At 51.0% G+C, this 15,203-nt stretch overlaps 1 long non-coding RNA gene across 2 annotated transcripts in view; it reads right to left on the minus strand.

The window, feature by feature from the left end:
- Positions 1-1,165: 1,165 nt before the first annotated feature.
- The window catches only part of LOC109455311 (uncharacterized), a 38,586-nt gene continuing 24,548 nt past the window's right edge, over positions 1,166-15,203 (minus strand). Inside the window, exon 4 of one of the 2 annotated variants that reach the window (XR_002138625.3) lies at positions 1,166-4,353. This is a non-coding gene — a long non-coding RNA (uncharacterized LOC109455311). The remainder of the gene's footprint in view (positions 4,354-15,203) is intronic. The other variant, XR_002138626.3, reaches the window with a different exon arrangement.

Raw genomic sequence — 15,203 nt, forward strand, 5'->3', positions numbered from 1 at the left:
GGCAGTTTCCTTTGACATTTCCAGTTCCAACAAAGAAGGATGAAGGGGCTTGTCCAGGTAACGTTCGGCCTGGGGGGGTGGGGGGTGGATACAGTGAGAGATGCTCCTGCTGGAGAGCCCCTCCTCCCTCTCACCCATGGGAGGTTATTTGTGAGTTTCAGACACTAGGAGGGACTCTGATGAACTCAAGCAAAAAGACATGTGTTGGAAAATAAGGCAGCCCCTCAGATGGTGGGGATGCCAGGGCAAAGACGGGAACCAGGGTGACAGGATCGCACTCTGAAGGTGTGCAGTGGGACCAGAGAGGGTCAAGCCTGCTTCATCTGTACTCCAAGTCACCATGCGTCACAGCAGCCAGGAGAGGGCAGGCATGTTGGTGGGAACCCCCTCACTCTGCATCTGATGGGGGAAGTGCACCCCCCAAGGACCAGACAGGTGATGCTAGGAAAGGGATGCTGGGCAAAACCACCCGATGCCCACTCGTCCTTGGGCATCCTGGTAGCACTCTGCCAAGTTCTCAAGGCACAGATTAGGTGCTGAAGTAGTACTTTCATTTTGACTGGATTCACTACCAATTTTAACCACTGGTCCTGAGGAGAGCCCCAGAAAAGAGTGGCAAATGTCACTTCCTTTTTCTTAAACGTGTAACAGCTACACTTCATAGATTAGTTCGTATGTTTGCAAGCACAAATTTGGAAAACAGAGAAGTAAGAATTTGGGTTTAAATATTCCAGGAAATCACAATCTATTTACTTCAGTTCTCCTCTGTGCCTCAGTTTCTGATCTGGAAAATGGAACTGTATTACAATGAATGCTCCCTAACGTGTGATTCCCAGAGGCGGGAATTCAGGACTCCTAATGGGTTTTAAAGTTCTGTAGGGTTTCCTCTGGCCATTCAGCCAACAAAGGAGCAAAATGATCCCACAGCTCATTTGTGAAAGGGGTCCTTAATTACTGACCCACCTCAGAGGCACTTGCGTTTGATGCCTCAACTAAAGAAAGTGTCTTTTTTAAGGGCATTGGGTGCCTAGATGCATTCAAATATAAACACACACACACACGCACACGCACACACACACACACTTTTGTTTTTAATAACCTTTTCATTTTGAAATAATTTTAGATTTACAGAAAAGTTGTAAAGCATAGTACAGAGAATCCCTCATATTTTTCACACAGTTTCTTTTAATGTTAATATTTTACACAGCCAGGCACATTTGTCAAAACTAACAAATTAACACTGGTATATTACTTTAAATGAAAGACCTTTTTTTGGGGCTTTACCAGTTTTTCTATTCATGTCTTTTTTTCTGTTCCAGGATCCAATCCAGGACACAACATAGCATTTAGTCAAATATAAATATACATTTCAACTTCTCATTCTGAAATACAGACTTACAGGAAATAGCAAAAAAAAAAAAGGAAAGATGGGCAGAGAGATCCCTGTACCCTTCACCCAGTTTCCCCCAGTGGTAACATCTTGTGTAATTATAGAATACCGAAACCAGGAAACTGATAGTATAATCCACAGAGCTCATTAAATATATATGCATATATTTTTAATTCAAATATTTTAAAACCCCACTTTGCCTCACAGTTAAGAAGATCAAATACTTTCTCCCAGAACATAAAATTTGCATCTAACTCCACCTGCCTTCAAACTCAAGTCCCACCATGAAACTATTGATCCTTCTCTCCAACCCGTCAACTACTGACTACAGTCTGCCCATACATCCCTAAAAGCAGAAGTGCACTCTGCCACGGATCTGGATATTCTCAAAATACTGGACCTCGAACTTCTCAAATTCATGGCCGGGGGGGGGGGGGGGGGGGCACCACGAGGGTGGGATGGGGGCGGTAGCCCCTCTTTGTCCCAATCCATTCTCTAAACTCACTTCCATGGAGCCAACACTGTGCTTCCTGTATCCTAGGAGCTCTAGAAAGATAAAGAGCTAGACATATATCCACGTACATTTCTTCTACTGTCAAATGTAAATATGACAGAATGCATGCTATATATCTGCTCTAAAGACTGCAGAAGTAAATTACCACAAAGACATCTGTTTTGTCAAAGACCTGACCTGAAGCAAAGACTGCTGTTTCTGTTTCCTTATTTATTATCCAGACCCATCTACAGGTGAACTCTCTTGGAGAAGGACCATTTTTCTTGTTTCTATGGCATAACTAAAAGCAAAGTGAGATGGGCAACGAGGTTACTTGGAAATGACTTTACCTGGACTTAGATCATAACCCAAGAGTATGGCCCCTTTCATTTAGAAGTTCAGGAACCCAAATCAACCAGGGTTGGGAGAAGGCAGACATTCTATACTGCTGTCTAAACCTGGGAAAAATGTAAAGACTTCGGCTCAGAAGCGATCCCAAATGCTGCCTTGGTCACAACTCCCATGAGAGATCTGAGTGTTGGTCTGTCACTGCAAGCTGACATTCCAGGCATTCCATCGGTCCCACTTCAGCCCACACCCAGCTCCTTCATGGCCTGGGGAGCCCAGAGGAATTTGTGACCAAGTGGGTCAGGCGGTAGTCAATCCAATCTGCATTACAAAGGGACCCTCTCGGAGCTTTGAGGAAAAATAGAACAATTCCCACAGGAGTCCAATTTACTAAAGAGGGCTGGCTGCCCTGCCCACTTTGCTCTCCAGCATTAAGAGGACTGGCTTAGCCTGGAAGAGAGCCTATCAGCTGGAGTGTGTCAAGGCCACGGTTAGACTATGAATCCCAGAAAACCTCTCTCAGGGGCCTTCCGACTTTCATAAAGTGGTCAGTAAGGAGACAGGGTCCTCTTCCCTCCAGTGTTAGGAGGCACTGAGAAGGGGAAGACAGGGCAAAAGATGGGGTGCAGGCAGGTAGGCAGGAAGAGGAGGTGCCCTGGACAGTGGCTGGCAGGGGTGCAGTGGGGGGCATGCAGAGGCTGAGGGGGACACAGCAGGTGCTGTCCTTGGTCTTCATCAAAGGTACTGGAGGCCCCATCACCTCATGAACCCTGGGAGCTAGATTTAGTCAACGGGGTCAGAGGAGGATGCCACTGACATTTGGCCTCACCTCTTAGATTTGGATGGATTTCTGTAAGCACTAGATTGGACAACCATGGAAAACCATCGGTGGAACCGAGAACTGGAGTAGTCATGGCTCGGTGTCAAAGAGCAGAAAGACACCGACGGGAGAAAGGCAAGGACCAGGGGGCTCAATGAGCTCTGTCGAAGCACAGGGCTCACTAATGGGTTATCCCAGGCTCACTGGAGGCCATGAGTGCGCCTTGTGGTCTAAGATAAGACCTGGAGAAGCCACCGCTGTGTCTTCACTCCCCACCCGCTAGTGGCTTGGGCTCAGTGCCCGTTGCCATGGCAATCTAACTGGCCTCACAATTCACTGCACCCGACGTTGGCATCTGCAGGTGGAACAGGTGGGACCCAGAGAACTGAACTCTTCTCAGCCGAGCTCCCTTGGAGGAGCCTCTCTCATCAGCCACTGGAGCCAAAACCACCACCACCTCTTGTTCCTGTCACCATCCCAGGGCTGGCTTCACCTCAAAAGAAAAATTCTCCCCAAGGCAGACATATCATCCAGTGCCCACATGGGCACATTCTCAAACCCTGATGATGGCATTGGAAATCTGTCTCACGGGGAGAAAGAGAATGGATGTGTTTTCACATCCAAGTCACCACAAGCAGGTCCACAGGGTAGTGACACCGCCCCGGGCCCATCTCTAAGGACATGAGCCAGTGGTTAAAGTACAGATTCTCCCGTCAGAAAGCTTGGGTTCAAAACCTGGCCCCCTTTCCATCAACTGCATCCTTAGTTGCTTTGGCTCGTTGTACTTCTGTTTTCTTCTCTGTAAGACTGGAATAACACTCTTGCTCATGAGACGATAAATTTATAATAGAATGCTTAGAACAGGGCTTCCTACATAGTAACTGCTCCGGAAACATGGGCGATTATTAGCCCCAGGTGCAAACCTCTCCCAGACAGAAGCCACCCATGCCCAGTAGGCTGCCTTTTTCCTTCAACAGCCATGAGCAGACTGCTCCAGGGGCCCCAGAGCTTGCTCCCCACCCCCCACACCCGCGGCGGCCCTCACCAACCAGCATGGCAGAGCTGAGCTTCCAACATCCTTGCACCTCACGCTGCTTGGGCATCTGTCGCCTGGTTCCTCCCTCTCGGGCCCAACAACGTGCAGCACTTCTAGGGCAGTATACTTGCTGATTGCTTCCTTCACTATTACTCACAACAACCAGCTAAGACACTGCCAAAGAAACACTCACAGCTGGCCCTGGCGATGACTCGGGGGGCAGGCCTCTCGTGCCTCTCCATATGACCTGTGGATGAGAAGGAAATCTGGGGAGGAAAGAGAAGATGGAGGAGAAAGCTGAGACCGGCAATATATCCCAATAGGTCTGGCCCACCACTAGCTGACAAGGAGGAAAAAAAAAAAAAGTCAGCACTTCCCTGGAAGAGAAAAAGTTAGCAAATGACAGTAACTGTAAAAAGTCCACGTGTCTACATGAAAAGGAAGCAATAGAATAAAGCAGAACTGACTTCTTCCCCATCCTAGGCACCATTTAGACAGTGTATCAGTCAGAGTTCTGCCAGAGAAACAGAACTGAAAAGAAATTGAGATTAAAAGATTTATTTCAAGGAAATGTGATTGGGGGCTGGCTGGGCCAGGCTGAAATCTATAGGGCAATCTGCTAGGCCGGAAACTTTCAGGTAGGAGCTAACACTGAGCCCACAGGTGGAATTTCTTCTTTCCCAAGGAAACCCCAATTTTGCTCTGAAGGCCTTCAACTGATAGGACGAGGCCCACCCACATTATCAATGATAATTTTTCCTCCAAGACTGTAGATGCGGACCACACGTGCAAAACGCCTTCACAGTAGCACCTAGATTCGTTTGGCTGAATCACTGAGTACCACAGCCTGGCCAAACTGACACCTCAAACTGACCACCACAGAGGCTGCTTGCAGATCTAGTGACTAACTAACTGCTCTAGGTATAGACCACCGATGGGACAGTTCCTCTTCTGTGTGGGTGTGGGGACACACAGGGGTGTTTTGGGGAGGGTCAATGTGATGGCTACCTCAGCCTGGAAGGTCCCAGAAACCTGAGTCCCAGGCGAGCACAGTCTCTCTGCCCGAGGAGAAAGCCCTCGTAGGCCTCTCCACATACTCAGCCGGACGCAGGCCACAGGCTCATCCTTTCTGACTATGAAATGTCCAGTGGGAGCTGATGCGAGGTCGCTCTTACCTTTGTCCTCTGCCTCCCAAAAGGGGACCCCACAATACTCTGCCTACAAAGCAAGCCAGGCTGGACTTTATTATGTTTTAGTGTGGGGAAAAAATGTCTCTAATGTGTCGAATTTTATCCCCAACGTGAGTTCCAGCAGAGCACGCTTATCAGGTTAGAGCACTGGGTCTCAGCCTCACTGTGCTAACTCACTCGGGAACTTGGCAAACGCAGACTCCCAGTTAGTTCCACACCAGGGCTTCTGACTCATCAGGTCTACGACAGGGCCAAAGGCACTTTCTGCAGTGACCGTGTCAAGTCAGTACAGGACCAAGCAGGAGCACGACGTGCAGTCTCGGCTGGACCAGGAGGAGGACCCGTGACTACTGAAAACAGAGGCCGACTTCCCAAGCGATAGGTAGGAACATGGGACGAAGAGCAGTGGCATGTGTGGTCTCCATGACAGCTCACGGCTGCAGACCCTGCAGGTGACACTACGCTGCCCACAGTGGATGGGCCTGTGCGTCCCTCAGGGAGGGGCACATCCTGCCCCCAGCTGAGGTCTCGAGCAAGTACTAACAGAGCGTGGGAAGGATGAAGACAAAGGACCGGCCAAGTCCTCGATCCAGCCCACCCTCTGGTCCCGAAGGAAAAGGCGGCTCAGAAAGCAAGACCAGATGCACCTTCTGCTGCTAAGCAGCCCTGCCCCAATTTCCAGGCAGAACCCCATTTTCTGAATCTAGGCAGTAAACTGGGTGGAGGTGTCTGCATATGAAGGCTGCCCCCCAGGCCAAGCACCAGGGCGAACCAGCCAGGGCCCTCGGACAGAGATGACCATCTTTCCAGTTAGAGAGGAGGCCTGGATGTGGGACACTCTTTCCAGTCATAGAAAAGAAACGAGGACTTCAGGGCAACTTTCCCAACCAGAGAGAGGAGGCCTGGACTTCCCAATCAGAGAGAAGGCCAGGATTTTCGGCAAGGGCAAATGATTACTCAATGCATGAAATTTGATTATATTCCATGAATTACAAAACACACCAAGTCTGACTTCCCTGGAAAGTCACAACCCGATGTCAGAGTGGCCAGATTTAGCTCCAAATGTACGTTCCTTTCTACTGAAAGGCCTTTGGTCCAATTACCAGGCGAGCTTCTGCTGCTTTAACACAAGATGGTTAAAGGCTCGGAGCTCAGATCAGAGGCCTGATTTTGCCCTCACCCCACTTCTCACAGGGACCCTTGAGCCCCAAGCCCAATGTGTCTTGCTCTGGAGTCAGCGCTTCTGGTCCAGGGAACCAGGAGGAATGTGAGAAAAGCAGAAGTCATTTTTACCAGGGGAGTTTTAAGTTGCTGGCGCTTATGTTTTACGTGGTAAAGAAAAAGTGGATTCTGGTAATAAGCCTCTTGGATGTTACGATTCTTGGGAAAGCAGGAGCCCTCTCTGACCAGGAGCTGTGTGAGCCCCCCACTCAGGAAGCCCCCCTAATCCCACAGCACAGCTTTCAGAAAGCATGACTATGCCCTTCATGCACCATCACTTACTGACAACACCTATGATGTGCTGACGCCATGCTGGGTGAGGAGGCCCATGCTGTCCTGGGCCACGGGGGATCCATGGAGAGAGAGATGGGCAAGAACTCACGGACATGCAAAATTACAACTGTGAGCAGCTCTGAACCACGAGAACAAGCGATTCTGAAGTGCCCATCGGTGGAAGAAGCTCGGTACTGAGAGCGAGTGCCGCTTTTGCATCCCAGACACTCCCACCAGGCTCTGACAAGATCCTGTGGATGATTTACTACCAGCTCTAAGTGTCCTCTTGCATTTCACAATGATGTCGAAAGCTGGAAGGGATTATTCTACCTTTGCATTGATCTCATCTGGAAAACCTGACCCAGCGACAGGATGGTGACGGTGGCTCACAGAAGCTTCCGAGACCCGCCGTCCAGCTTGGCACCAGGGCAGGAAAAAACCCACCTTCAGAGTGGGGATCCCAGGGATGGGTCCAAAAAAGACCGAGCCTCAAAAATTACATCAGGTCTGTGTCTACTGGAACCAGCTTCCCCAGTGGGGCAACCACCACCCTGTTAACCCCCAAGTTTCAGGAGCTACCTGTGTCCGCCCTGAAGAAAAGAAAAAAAGCCCCAGCAAGTTCCTGGTAGGTGAGGTTGGTGCATGCCTGTCCCTCGGCTGGTCCCACAGCATCTCTGGGCGAATGGCAGGCATGCTTGCTGGCTCGTAGGCACTGCTAGCCAGAGACTGTTGCCTCTGCCCTTTGCAGTTGGAAAATGGGTTCACCTAACGCTTGTTAATATTCAGAACCCTTATTTCTTCCTGTTCTAGATCTTGGGGATGGGACCTTGAGCAGCCAACTCTGGGACGCAGCAGGTTCATCAAGAGGGAGAAAAGCTCAAACGCTTGAAAATCACTAGCCTGGATGCTTAAGGAAGAAAGCCTGTCTGGGGAGTGAAAGGCTAAGCGCAAACACTGTGATTGTCTAAAACTGTCCTTGCATTAAGAATTGAGTACAAAAAAAAAAAAAGAATAGAGAAATAAAAGAAATTAAGCATAAAAAAGAAATTAAAAATTGAGTATAAAATACATGTATTTTAGGAGTTATTGTTTACCCACACATCAGTTCCAAATCTGAATAAATTAAAAATTCCTGATGTAGCACATACTGTTGGTTGTCTGCCCCAAATCCATGGGCCTCCTCTCCGCTCACAGGCCCCGATTTGGTTCAGGTAAAGCATACCCTCTTCCGTAGTCACATGACTCATGAATTCCATCACAGTAACCCCTTCCCTAGCCTCTGATTGGTTGGGTCAGGGGGCATAATTTTAACCAATGAGATGTGTGGGAAAGTCAGCAGGGGCTTGGGAAAGGATTCCTCACTCATAATGAGAGACCCCAGGAAGCGCCTGACAGCAGCAGAGGCTGCAGAGAGGAAATATGGAGAGAGCCTAAGTCCTTGACATTGTTGAGCCACTGGATATAATCCGTCACAGAGCTGCCTGACCTCTGGACTTAGGTTTTACAAAATTCTTATGTTTTGATTATTTGTCATTTTGAAAGAAGTTTTCTCCTACTTGCAGAGGAAGGAATCCTAATGGATAAATCCCATAATCTAAGCAATTTGGGTACCACAAATTACCTTGGAATTAAAAAAAAAAGAGGCAAAACATTTAACACAAAACTTCTCTGTCACATAAGGCTCAACAGCAGCAGAAACAGCTTTCTTGCCCTCTCTCTACAAAGTGCAATGTGCAAGGGGAATTTCAGGCAGTCATGGCTTCTGCTCAAAGCCTTTCACTTCCCAGGGGGCATCGGGGCGATGGCCTGCAATACTGGCAGACAGGAGATGCAGACTGCTGAGAGGAAGATGGTAAATACGTCTTCAACCACTGTCAAAAAGGACAAAACCCATCCTCGTTTCAGGTGGAGGGCGCTGGGTTTGTTCTTCAGAACTGTATTCCCCCATTCCTGTCCTCAGGCTGGAAATCCTCCAGCAGATGGTTAAGGGGACATTCACTGGCTAAATACCGAGAATGAAAAACGCTGGAGCCTGGTTTTCACAAACTGAGTCTTCTTGACAGGAGAGGTGATTTCAGAACCTCAAACAATTTTACAGTACTGTCCAGCCCGAGGCGCTGCAATGTCCATTTGAGTTTTGGGAGAAGCCCAGCAACTCGGTGTTTCTCTGAGTAGAGACCAAGGGTGCTGCCGGGATAAAGCCGAGCCCTGGTGCTGAGCAGAGCACCCCACCCACCCAACCCCTCCTCACGAAAAAGCTAACCACACCACAGCAAAGCCTTCCACGGGCTTTCCAATTCCAGTTACAAAAAAACCCCAAAAACTCATCCTCTCTGGACCTTGCCTTCCCAGTTGGCCATTAAACATCCAGGCTCTGTAAGAAATTTGCTTTCAGAACCAAGGACCAGACAATTAGAAATGTTTTTCTAACACCGAGGCCAAATTTCCTACACAAAACACCAAATCCTCTCCAAACAAATTCTTGATTTCCCCAGCTAACCCCAAAGGCCGTTTCTCAAGTTGTAAGTATTCCCTGAAGTCGACAATGAACTAAATCAGCAGAGAAAATAAAAATGTGGGTTACCTGCTTTGTGGGCTGAGGGAGGGCAAGCATCAGCCTTTAGCTGTGGTCCCGCACCTGCGGCGGGGCTGGCTCCACCTGTCTGACCTGTCAGGCTTGCTGCTGCCTCTGCGCCTGGCATCGCTGTCAGGGGCAGGGCTCATGGCCAGCACCCAGGCCCCTCTGTAGGTGTGTGTTCACCTGTGGAGAGGTGCCAGCACCAGGTCCCCTCCCCTCTCTGCTCCCACCTGTGACTTACTCCCCCTCCCCCCCGCCCCCCAGCCAATCAGGTACTGGAACATCTCTCCTGAGTCATTTGGAGTCTAAACTCATAGTTGGTGGAGAGAAGAACAAAAGGGAAGAGGAAGAAGGAAGGGGGAGAGAGGAAAAACCCAGTCCCCACACCCACCGACAGTCTCTTGGTGATGGTCAGAAGGTGTGGCTGGGTGGGACCAGTGACCATCAGGGTCAAATTCCACGGCTGCTCTTTCCCTCTGGGTGGCTATTTCAGGAAAGCAGCTTTGACTGCAGCAGTCAATAGACTGGCTACTGCTGGAATCCAGAAAACTCAGAGCTCCACCAGGCCCCAGCCCAGGTAAAGGCTAGGAGAACAGCCCGAGAGAGCAAAGGGAAGTTCCAGGACCCCCCAGTACTCTGCTCTGAGTACACACAGGCCCACCCATCCTGCTTGTCCGCAGCCCTTCAATAGGATCACTGAGCACCTGGGATACTGATTTGTGAGAGGAGGTCCTGGTTTGATGCATGAACCAAGGTGCTGACAGGCGCGGCTGGTGGGGCTGGTGGCATCGGGCCCAGCAGCATCACCACCTTCTTCCTGCCATCCTGGACTAACAGGCCTTAGCAGCCTGATCTAATTTCTCTTCCCTTTCACTGTCCATCCCCAATGCTCGTCAAGCACAGTGGGTTGTGAGCCTGGGAGCTCACAGCTGTCTGTGTGCAAGGTCACAGGTCTGCCTGGGGGGAGGTGGCCTGGCCATCCCAACCACTGCTCAAGTTCAGTCCTGTGCTTTGGGGTGGTCCGTTAATCGGAGCCACTGCAGAATAGAAACAGCGACACTGAAGTGGAGCCGTGGGAGCCCTGAGATCTTCTGATAAGCAGGGTGTTCAAGTGCAAGGTAGATGCAACCCCTACTAGGAACCCAGAACCCCCTTCCCTAAGGAGACAGTGAGGCCGAGAAAGGAGCCAGTGGTGGAATTCAGACAACCCCACCTTCCTCCTCCAGGTTACATCACCTAGGCGGGAAGGAGAAGGCTGGCTGGGCTGGGCGTGGCAAACCACCTCAGGGTTGTCTGTCCTCAAAGCAACACTGTGCTTTGTGAAGCCCCATCTCCAAGCCAGTGGCTCTCTCCATGACCGTGACTGCAGAGGGGCCAGCAAGCAGGCTGAGTATTGCTCAGGGAGCCCGATGGACCCGGGTGGGACCGTCCTGGGACCTGACTCCTCCTCCTGGCTCTCAAACAGCCAGTCCTTCCTCCCCCGTCAGTCCCGGGTCAGAGGCCTTAAGAAAATCCCCAAGCCCTGGCCCTTAGATCATCAGCTAGTCACTGGGTTAAGACTGAAACTAATGGGAGAGAAATGCTTATGCTTTCAGAAAACTGAACTGCAAAGGTGCTTGCAGGCAAATCGTCAGGGGGTCTCTGCCTGACCTTAGATACTTCAGGAAGTATGTACCAAGCAGAGCTAAAGAAAGAAGATGAGGGTTTCTGCCTCCAATTTAGTAGACAGGATTCTTTTAAATTTACGTACAAAGTCCCATGATAACTCATTTGGGATCCCCTAAAGTGGGAAGGCTGCTTGTGGTTACAGCCGGGTGAGTCAAACAAACAAATGAGCCGATGAGATCAGCCTTTTGGAGAAAGAACAAAGAAAACCACCCAAGCAAGAGGCCTTCAAGGTGTGGAAGCAGTGGTCCCGGAAAGCCCACCTCTGAACCTGAATCCCGTGGTTCTCAGTGCGGGGGGGAGGGGGTGATTTTGTCCCCCTGCAGACATTTGGTGATGTCTGGTGCCATTTTTGGCTGTCAAAACTGGGGGTGGGAGGTGCTACTGGCATCTAGTGGTTAGAGGCCAAGGGTGTTGCTAAACATCTCACTGTGCACAGGATGGCCGCCCCACCACAGGGAACTTTCTCACCCCAAATGTCAGTGGTGCTGCCATTGAGAAATGGCTGTGGTACAATGGAAAAAATATTTTTCTATGTTTAAAAGTCCTGGGTAAATGGTCACCTTTAGTCACCAGAGGGCTCCCGGTGGGAACACCTTCTATCTGTAGTGAGGCCAGGTGAGAATGGAGTCAGTATCTTTGGAGGGGCCTCTGGGAACAGACCCCCATCCCCCACTCAGACAAGCTGCTGGGCTACTCCAGGCCTCCACTCACCCCTGGCCAAGGGTTCAAGTCCTCAGAACATACCCCCACTGCTGCCAGCTCTGAAGAGCTCACAGTGAAGCGATGGAGATGGAGCGATGATGGTTCTCATCATCACAGCAGATGCCTCACCTGTGACAGGTGCCTCACAGGTGGCAATGACCTTTCACATACTTTGCCTCAGCTGAATAAATAAAAGCCTCACCCATTAAAGCAGTCTTTCTGCGTTCCTGATCTGCCAGGCGGGTGGAACACGCAGAGGCATCACGTCCAAGTGCTGGGGGGGCGGGGGGGGGGGATGGGGGGAGTAAAGAGAAGGAAGAGTATCGAGTATCTACCTTTGCATCCCATGAAGGCAGGAAGCTGAATGCTGACCGAATCCCCCACCCAGCCCCCACCCCGAGCTGAGTCCAACCAAAGACTCCAGACACACGCTGAGTGTGGGGGGCTCCTGAGTAACAGGGTTCGCAGAGTCTGAGCCTCTGGAAACAAGGAGCACCTCACACTCCCAGAGGTTTTCCTGGTCTGCCACAAGGCTCAGCACACCTCAAAACAGAAACCACCCGAGAGCTGGGTGGAGGCAAAGGTCACACGCCCAGGGCTGACAGTGGCCACCTCTGGGGAGTTGGGGGGACAGACAGGCCAGAAATAGATCCAACCCATTGACTTCATCTACCTCTGGATTGTTTCACTTTTTATGAGTATTATTACTAATTTTCTAATTTTAAAAGAACATTAAAAGAAAGAAAGAATGAGGGCAGAATATCTCGCATCCACACCCGCTTTTCTGGAAACACTTCACCCGCTCAGGAAATGCTCTACTGGAGTCTCACACAGGCTGCTGATCAGCGTCACCAGACCCCAGACAACTGCCCCAAGTGGGACTCTGCAAAGGCCAGAGGGAAGGGCAGGGCCACTGGAGAGCAGCTCTCTCCAGCTAATCTCAAGAAACTGGGGTTAACCAGCTCATGCACCAGGCCAGGCGCCCACGTAAGAGGCAGGCTGTGGGCCCTACACCCTCACGTCTTCAGCCAACACCCCCGAGCAGGCGGGCCTCACCACCAAGGGTCCCCTCAGACCACAACAAGGTCCTGGATCCATAGCTTGCCCCTGAGGTTCACGACGAGGAGGAAAGTCATGTGCGGCTAAAATGCACCCCACCCCCACCCAGCACCTTTCAGCTTGGCGCCTTCTTGCCACCCAGCCTGCTCTCTATTAGAAGAAGGCACATTCTCTGGAACTGCCATGCCGGCCACCACTGCGCCCCACTTCCCGCCCCTCAGAACCCGTGATCTGGTTTTCTAGGCCTGAGACTCAGCACTGTCGCTCCTGCTACAAACTTACCTCTCTCCACCATGAGAGTTCCGGGCTCCCCTCGGCTGCCTCTGCTACTCACAGCCTGATGACAAATGTGTCTGTCCCCAAGAACTTCCACCTCCCTAGGTCTCCCTGTCCTGCCAGAGGACCCCAGACACCCAGAGACAGGCCGGTGCTGGGTGGCCAGGGGCTGACCTGGCCAGGCGCTGGGACATCTCACATGCTCTAACATGGACACCTACTTCCCACTAATCTCAAAGGCAAGACTAGAAATGCAAGTTTGGCCATAACAATACCACATTTTAACGCTACAGTGCATATTGCAAACTGCTGTTAAGAAAAAGGGATAGGTTGATAAAATAACCTGAAGTTTGTGTGTTTGTGTCTTTAGCTTAGGAATATACAGGTACAAAGGCAAACAAAAGCAATATTCCTAGTGGGCTGGAAGGAGAAGTGACTTCAGTGCCACAGAGGTGCTGCCGCACTGGGTCACACAATAGGGAGGCAGCTCCCTGAGCCCCAGCCAGGGGTCGGGGCACTCCGTGAAGGCTGCGGGCTCTGAAATCTGGGACATGGGAGGGAGGGGTTGCAGAGACACAGGAGCCAAGCAGACGTGAATTCACTGCACTGGGCAGTAAGTTAAGGGGGGAGCCTACTTCCTGGCCTCCAAAGGGAAAGGCTCAGGACACCATGTCTGAATGTGGTCGGACAGCGTCAGGCTGGCCTGAGAGAAATTACAGAGGAGATATGTCTGTGGGTCCCCCAAGTGCTGTCCCTTCTGCTGTCCCCACGTACTTTCCATCTACACTCTCAAGTATCCGACATCCTCAGACTTTGCCTGACCCCTGGTTCACTGAGCCAAACCTGCCCTCAGAAGAACACCACACACCCCGACCCACAAACTGGTTGGCTGAGCAGCAGCCTCATCCGGTTCAGGGGATTTTGCACCTGAGAGTCAAGTAAATTTGCTGTCTGCTTTAAGCCAAAAGAATGAAGCTCTAATTTTTAATTTTCAGCCACAAACCAGCTCATGGGAGGCGTGGCCGTAGAAAGGGAGATTTTTCCGAGATCACAAGACAGGGCCTTCTGCCCACTTGGATGCTGCCTCTCCTGCTTCTGTGCCTTGCGGGGCCGGCCTCTCTGCCTTGAAAACGCTCCCTGCCAGCTTCACCAAACAACCCTCACTCATCCTGCAGGCTTTGGTCAGCACCCCCACTCCCGGGGGAAGCATGGTACACCCCAACTCTGGGCTCCCGTGCTCACCTCAAGCTTCATCCCATCCGTGTATCATTTGTCCCCCCTCTTCACGAGACTCAAGACGAGCTCCCTTTTTGTATTCTCAGCACCTCGCACAGCAGACAGGACACAGCAGACGCCAATAAAGGTCGGCTGAAGGAGCAAGGGCGGATGGGAGGTGGAAGGCAGACAGGTGGGGCCGCGGGCCAGCCTGCATTCAGAACCAGGAACCTCGGGCTCACGTCCTTCGCCAGCTTAATGACCTGGCTGAGTGGCAGGGGTCCCGTCTGTGCTAGAGGATGCACAACATAGGTGAGGCGGCAGGTGGGAAAGTGTTTGGAAAACTGTAAATGTCAGGAACGATGCTTACAGCTTAGACTGCCTCTGAGCACCCCGAATTTCTAAGTTAACAGTGATGTGGACTGCTCATGAGTCTATGTGTAAGTGGGGTGCTTCAGAAACAGGATGCCACACTCACCAGAACCATAGCAAAGTGTGGTCGGGAGCCCAGACCCCGCCTGGGAAGTCCACTTAACCAAGCACCTGTGCTCTGAGCAGACCTCAGACACCTGGAAACACCTACCCGTGACCCCTGGAGGGCAGGGCACACTTCGCTTCATTTCTGTATCTTGGCACCCAGCATAGTGATGGCCCAGGGGGTGGAGAGCACCCCGACACTCGTGAATGAATGAAAAGGGGAGTAATTCAGCAGCAGCAGCAATATCAAGTGGTCCCACTATGTGCCAGGCACTGTTCTAAAGCCTTTAGCTGCACCCCCAATAACGCTCCGCCCCCCACCCAAGGCTATCCATGTCAAGTCTGGAAGCTGTGAACATGACCACATTTGGAAAAACGTCTCTGCAGACATGATTAATTAAGAATCTTGAGATGAGATCCTCCTGGATCATCTGGGTGGGTCCTAAGTCCAATGACA

The sequence above is a fragment of the Rhinolophus sinicus genome, chromosome 14, assembly GCF_057876585.1.
Source record: "Rhinolophus sinicus isolate RSI-liver-muscle chromosome 14, RSI-T2T, whole genome shotgun sequence".
Taxonomy (NCBI): Eukaryota; Metazoa; Chordata; class Mammalia; order Chiroptera; family Rhinolophidae; genus Rhinolophus; species Rhinolophus sinicus.